Consider the following 7,500-nt stretch of genomic DNA (forward strand, 5'->3'; position numbering starts at 1 on the left):
AAGACTTAAATCTTATTCATACGATGATTTGATTGCACGATGTGAAATCTTTTGACATTTCGAATCATTCTAGGTGGTCTATATTACACACGCGTGCGCGCACACACACACACACACGAACACACACACACACACACACACACACACACACACATATATATATATATATATATATATATATATATATATATATATATATATATATATAGTTAACCGGAAAATTGTATTCACGGTTCTCCATTTATTAATTTCCTTTTAACCTGAAAACTATCTGGAACTCAGATTTCCCGGAGAGATGCTGTCTTCGATTCTTGGATGCCACTAAGATATTATATATTCATTATGAACGTAAAATAACAGGCCTAAGTACTATATATATATATATATATATATATATATATATATATATATATATATATATATATATATATATACTGTATATATATATAAATGAGTGTTTTTGTGTGTATATATACATACATATATATATATATATATATATATATATATATATATATATATATATATATATATATATATATATATATATATATTTATATATATATTTATATATATAGACTGGATTGGTAATAGGAAATTAGCTGTCCTAGAAGAATATGCTGATGATGCTTTCCTTATTAGCAGAACACCATGGTATTTTGAATGTTTTCTTACCATAGTGCATAAAATATTACACGAGGTTGGACTCAAGACAGAGATGATGAGAACGGAGTATGCAATGCAATATGAAATATCATTGGAAGGAGAAAGGATTAATGAGGTAGAATCCCTTAAGTATCTAGGAACTATGATCTCCAATATAGGGTCTTTATAATTAGAGTTTAGTGAATGATTGAAAAAAAGGAAATCAGACAATAGCGAGTGTGAGTAAAATTTGGAAATCAGATCGCCTTAAATTCCATAAAGAAATCAGACTATATATCAGTTTAATGAGATCGGTGTTACTGTATGACAATGAAACAATCTGCAATAGGTTTAGAAGATTTGAGAACAAAGCAGTCAGAAGAATATTGGGAGTTAAATGGCAGGACAGGATTAGAAATGAAACTATAAGAGAGATTACTCAAGTGCCATATGTAGATGAGATCCTGATGAAGGTTAGATGGAAATGGTGAGAGGGCTTGGGCATGCTCTTCGCAATCCTCAAGAGAGATAAGTTCACCAAGCGTTTAGGTACTAGAAGAGTTGGAAGACCCCAGGCCTACATGGCTGAGAACTATGAAGCGTGAAGTAGGAGATGATGAATGGAGAAATATTGAATTAAAAACTCAAGACAGACACGACTGACGGCATATATATATATATATATATATATATATATATATATATATATATATATATATATATATATATGTACATATATATATACATATATATATACATATATATATATATATATATATATATATATATATATATATATATATATATATATATATTGACACCAAACTGGTTATCCTTTCATTTGATAGCTTGAACAAAATACAACACAGCAGTCACTGCCACATTCATCCTTTATCTGCTGAATTGTTGACGTATCCCTTATGTGTAAGAACACACTCGTATATGATATATATACTGTATGTGTTTATATATATATATATGTATATATATATATATATTTATATATATATATATATATATATATATATATATATATATATATATATATATATATATAAATATATATAAAGTAGGGGTGTATTCTTTTATATATTAATCATATTTATCCACTTTATTGTATTGACCCAAATTACAGAGTTTTGTGGAACGAGTACTCGTTACCCCACTTTATCTTTAATCATTATCTTATGGAATTTCAATAAGACAATCATTAGCCCTAAGTGATGAGATAAGTATTATTAATAGTCCTCTCTCTCTCTCTCTCTCTCTCTCTCTCTCTCTCTCTCTCTCTCTCTCTCTCTCTAAAACGATCTTATATTAAGGTATAAAGCTCATATTCCTTGTTCATATCTCGACAGATGACAAAGGGACGGTATAGTACTTGGAACAACCTCAGAGCATGACAAGAAAATAATAGTTCAATAAAATTAATCATGTGTAAACAAGAAAAATAGGTTATCTTTCGTTATTCCAATTGTTCGTTTAATTAAAGAAAAATAGAGCTCCAAATATTTTGAGGGTAATTTTCGTATTAAATACTCATTAGAACGATAGAGAGACAACCCAAAAATTCATATCCCTTGAATAAAGTCGATGATGTTCATATAGAAGGAGTATGCCATCTTTAGTTACTCAAATAGTCAAATAGTTCCTCCTAGGAAAAAGGGTTTAAGCAATACTATGATCTGATGAATTCGGTTTTATATAATTTACTGGTGTTGCTCAGAAACGGGGCAACTCGGACCAGAATTCAAATAGCGAAAATGAAAAAAAATTCTTTAATATAAGTATGGATGAAATAAGGGTTGAAATGAATGTGCATGAAAATTTATATTATTTTGGTTGCCAGGAAAAGAGAACAAGATTAATATTTAGTTTTTGCTGAATATTGGAATAAATTATGAAGCAATTTCCATTTTTCTTAAGGACACTTGGCTTTGTGAGTTCTGTTTGGTTGCTTAAAAGAAGGCATTTGAAGAGCATTGGAGTAACTCTTTGGTGTACTCACTTCTTGTCCTTTATGGTAAGGGTTATTTGCCTCGTTTTTCTTTTGATTATTGCTATTTCCTTTCATTGCCTCAAGTCTTTCCTTATTCATTCTTCTGTGATAATGTGCCTTTCGTTCCTCTTCAGTTAAGTAGCATAACTAGTATTGAAGGAAAGAGTTTGTATTCCTTTCTTAATTATCTGGTGCTTGGACGAAAATATAGTAAGTAGAACAGCTTTTCACAAGTCATTGAAAAATATATAGAAAAAAAAAGAATTGATTTAAGTAGCTCTTATTGTAAACAAAAGTATTTCAGGTCAATAGGCATTGATAAGCTTGCTGGGTTTTTCAGTAGATATCTATCTGTGTCTCCGTAAGTGTGCTGCTAACCCTGATGTTTAAGTGATATATACAACTTTGAATCTTGATTTACGAAACTTTTTTATTCGTATCCCTAAAGAATCTTGGTCTATTATGATGTTATCCTTGTAGCAATTTAGTTTCAAGTGTAAAGAATTCTTGGTATCTTAGATTTCAAAAAAACTTCTTAGACGTCTTGGCTTATATTGAGAATTACGTATCGTAGTCGCTAGATGCTATTTGTTTAGTAAAGCACTCATCATTTGCGGTAGAATTAAATTACGTCATAAGTGACATACTTCACGAAACACATTATTTATTACTCTGGGTCGGTCTGTCCTTGGTTGCCCTACCTTACGTGACGACCCATAAGACAAAAGTAACTAGGTATGGAGGAAAATAGCGAAATAGGATTCTCAACTTCTCAGAACAATCACATTTGCGTGGGATTCTCATCCCTGCGATCAGTAGTAAAGCACCAGTATTGTATAGCTATAAGCTTTAATGTACAGTATTTGCGCTGCAATCATAGCATTGACTGTTATGTGCCACACGTGTTTCATACACGCTCATACACTGTAATGCTGTTGCCACATTAGCTGCTAAGTCGTGTATGTTTTGGAAGCTCATAGATATTTCGCCTAAAACGTAGCAATTTTGGATTGGAAATGAAAAAAGGGTATTTCACTCGTTACAAACTTGTAATTCAAGGAATTTTAAAAGACGTCGACTCACTCTTAGTTTTCGATTCTTATTCAAAGGCAGAAACTTCTATTTTATCGGTAATTCCTGACGAGATAGTAACAGTAATTCTAGCTAAAGCAATTACTCACGGGAAAAACAGAAAAACGGAGGGTTCCCAATTGACTTCTAGTCGTTGACTGGGCCTCTTGGTCCTTGCGTTGTCTCAGGATGATGATCTTGATTTTTATCTTATCGTTCACTTCAACGTGCATTTTTTATATCTACATTCTTTTTTTAATCCTTATACTGTGCATGACGTCAACGTTCTTGATTTCCTTGTATTATGCTTGACGTTATCGTCAATCTTATCATTGACTCCACAAAGAATGCTTTATGATGAATAAGATAGCCATTTTCGTAATTATAACGGCAGTGTAATCTTTATCATTGAGATCTTGCAAACGCCTCTAGTAATCCCATCAACATGGTTAATCATGATACAGGTGTTTTTAAACTAACCATAAGAATAAAGGAAGGTTATTTATATTTCCATAAGAAATGCTGAAATGGCCAGTGGTTCTCTTCCAAGCGTTTCAAGTTAACCTTGATCCTGAAGTGATAGGAATTCAGAGTTGATTTTGTCCTTGGAAATGTTCCAATGAAAACATACTTGATAAAGAAAAGTTACCTTAACATTCTCATCTCTTACTATGTGTGTGTGTGCTTGCCAGCACTCATAAATGTCTGTATCAGGACGTTGTCCCGAACTGCAGTATAAGATAAGAAACAAATTTTAAAGGACCGATAGTTGCCACGCCCTATATCATTATCATCATATGTCCAAACCAGCTTTATCCCTGGAGTTCCGTGCTGTCATCCAATCTATATGAAAATAATCTTCTCTACACGATAAGGTGTTGGATAGACTGCCAGCAATAAACAAGTTTATCACAGAAGTATTCGTCGGTGGCGACAGCAGAATAATAGTACCCCACTATTCCATCAGAAAGATGTAGTTTTGATATCCAGCGGGAGTACTGCAAATTTGAATATTTGAATCAGGGGAACCATTTTCGCAATGTGATCCTGACGTAGATGGCAAAATCATGCCAATTTTCGCCTCATCATATGGGTTGGATGATCTTGTTAAAATTTCGTGTTTGGACTTGTAATGGTACATTTAAAGTTGGGCATTTATATATCACCAGTTATATACAATTATAATTCAAATAAGCATTAATTTCATTCTGATTATATTCAATGACCATATTTGTTTTGGCTAATTTTTCGTGGCCGGATGCCTTGCCTGCCGCCAACCCTCCCCATTTACCCGGGCTTGGGACCGGCACCTAGTTGAGGCTAGCTTGATCCTCCCCCTCCCCCCTCAGTGGCTGGGAAAAGTTGCAAGCAAAGAAGATAATTCAAATAAGCAATTCGAATTTATATTGTTTTGGCATAGTTACTTATGGTCGGTTGTTTTCTCAACTAGTTTGATTTGTAACGGGGAGGCAAATAACTTCAAAATACGTATACAAGAAGTGCAACAAGTGGCTGGTAATTTTATTTGGAAATATGATCCTTGCTAGGAAATGTCTTTAAAAAAAACTAGGGCATGTAAATAGAACTAGATTTCAGTTTTGGTAAATTTCTTTTATATTGACAGTCTTTTATGTTTCTAGTTTTCATCCCCACCACCCAAGAAAATAAGGTTAGTTATATTTTTACTTGATCGTTATCACTTTATACCGGTTATGAGTTATCCTTTTAATCAAATGTCCTAAATATCAATTATCTGGGTAAGAGTTTGTCCGGAATAAGTTGTCCTGGTGTTAATCGCCATGACACGCCTGTGCCCCTGTGTCAGATAAGTAGATAGTATTGTAATCATCAAGTAATTTCAATTAAACTTTTATTTTTGCTGACCATTTATCGTTGATATTCTTACTACTACTACTACTACTGCTGCTTCTGCTGCTGCTGCTGCTGCTGTTGCTGCTGTTTCGTCCTAAATTCATAATATTCACATCCTTGTATCAGGTTTATTTCATGTATAGATTAAACGGGCCCGTATTTTTCAAATGTTAAGATAGATATATGATCAATAAGTTTTTATCTATTCATATGCACGTATTAGATATTATTTCATGATACTAATTGTGGCCATATATGGTGAACCTTAATAAACTGAAATGTCCTCAATTTAATATTCAAAAGAACTTAAATTTAGACCAGAACTTTACGTGGATATGAAATGTTATTACGTTTGAAATCCTTTTAGCTTAGTATTTGCAACGTTATATCCAGGAACTTCCTCTAAAGTGTTGCAATATCTGAAAATATTCAGCATTGGATAGATATGGCGAAACTGTGATATTTATTTTGAAATGGTGACCTAAATAAACAGGTATGATTTTCATGGAATAATTTGTATATCCAAGGGAAATCTTGCGTCATATATTTAGGTATTTTTGCCTTTTCTTCTTGAAGATGGCAATGAAAACTATAATGATGATAAGAATTCTATGTTATTGTTAATATCATGGTAAACCTCCCTTATAAATACTATTGTTTTTAATTCGTACCAATACTGCTACTATTACTACTAATAGTTATGTAAATAACATTGGTAATAATTATGATAATTATGATGTGTTGATCAAGGCTGCGGTAATAGCAGATGGTTTGTATAATAAGTCAATCATCATAATTATGCAAACTATGTATATGAATTTGATATATGTTTGTTCATATTTAGATACAGATGAATCCATCCTATTTAGATTTGAGAATACTGGTTAAAATCCAAATTGAATGTGTAGTAGTGGATAATCAAAAAGCTCTGGTAGTTGATGATATTATTGAGATGGGGTCAAGTGCAGTATTATAAAGGGACTGATCAGGCTATGTAAGGCAGATCTTGACGAGGTAAAGGTTCCAGAGGAATAAATGAGAAATTGGATTGTTTCTTTATTCAAGGATAAAGTAGTTAGAAGTGATGATAGGAACTAAAAGGGTGCAATGTTAATTCAGTATATGTGGAAAGTCGTGAGATATATTTCTAATCGAGTACATATAACAAACAACATTTGTGTATGAAATTTTAAAGTAAAGGAACTAATATTTTAATAGGATTAAAAGATATGTAATATGGTAGACGCTGAGGATAATTGGTGTAAAATTACATTTGTTTGGGGTAATTAGTTATGTTAATGATAAGATCAATTGAGAATTGCTGATTTGGGTAAAGATAAGTTCGGAAAAGGATAAGATATATACTCATAGTTAGTGAATACTTTAATGAATAGAATGAATCTAGAAGTATGGCAAAGGGAAGATAATATCGGTGCAGATTTGTGAATTAATAGAACTATCGAATAATTGACACTAGCAATCCATTCAATCTATCAAAAACTATCTAAATGTTCATTTCCTGGCCCCACATATATTATATCATCATTGTAGGAATAATGTTACTAAGTATTCAGCTGTCAAATTATTCCATATATTAGTTACCTAATGATAGAGAAAAAGGATTTCCCATGGTAGTACCAAAATTTTGAGTACAGTTTCCATTAAACTAAAATTTAGATATTTTATAGACAGTTTAATTAATTCTATTAAGATATGAAAATGGTGAATGCAGTTGCCCTTTAACTCTATCTATCTATCTATCTATCTATCTATATATATATATATATGTATATATATATATATATATATATATATATATATATATATATATATATATATCCCCTTTCTGAGTGGGGATACCTTGACGTGGTGAAAGGGTTTGTGTATCGCTATTATCAGCAAAGCAATACTAG

General features: G+C 31.9%; 1 protein-coding gene across 4 annotated transcripts in view; it reads right to left on the bottom strand.

Annotated features, from left to right (window-relative positions):
• LOC137657259 (trichohyalin-like) overlaps window positions 1-7,500 on the bottom strand; it is a 40,831-nt gene that overhangs the window by 29,996 nt on the left and 3,335 nt on the right. For 2 of the 4 annotated variants that reach the window (XM_068391614.1, XM_068391599.1), the window contains exon 1: window positions 3,826-3,938. The exons of 1 other annotated variant lie outside the window; for it this stretch is intronic. The gene's annotated coding sequence lies outside the window, so the exon portion shown is untranslated. Of the gene's footprint in view, window positions 1-3,727; window positions 3,939-7,500 lie in introns of those variants that run through there. One more of the 4 variants, XM_068391611.1, reaches the window with a different exon arrangement.

The sequence above is a fragment of the Palaemon carinicauda genome, chromosome 1 (assembly GCF_036898095.1).
Source record: "Palaemon carinicauda isolate YSFRI2023 chromosome 1, ASM3689809v2, whole genome shotgun sequence".
Classification (NCBI taxonomy): domain Eukaryota; kingdom Metazoa; phylum Arthropoda; class Malacostraca; order Decapoda; family Palaemonidae; genus Palaemon; species Palaemon carinicauda.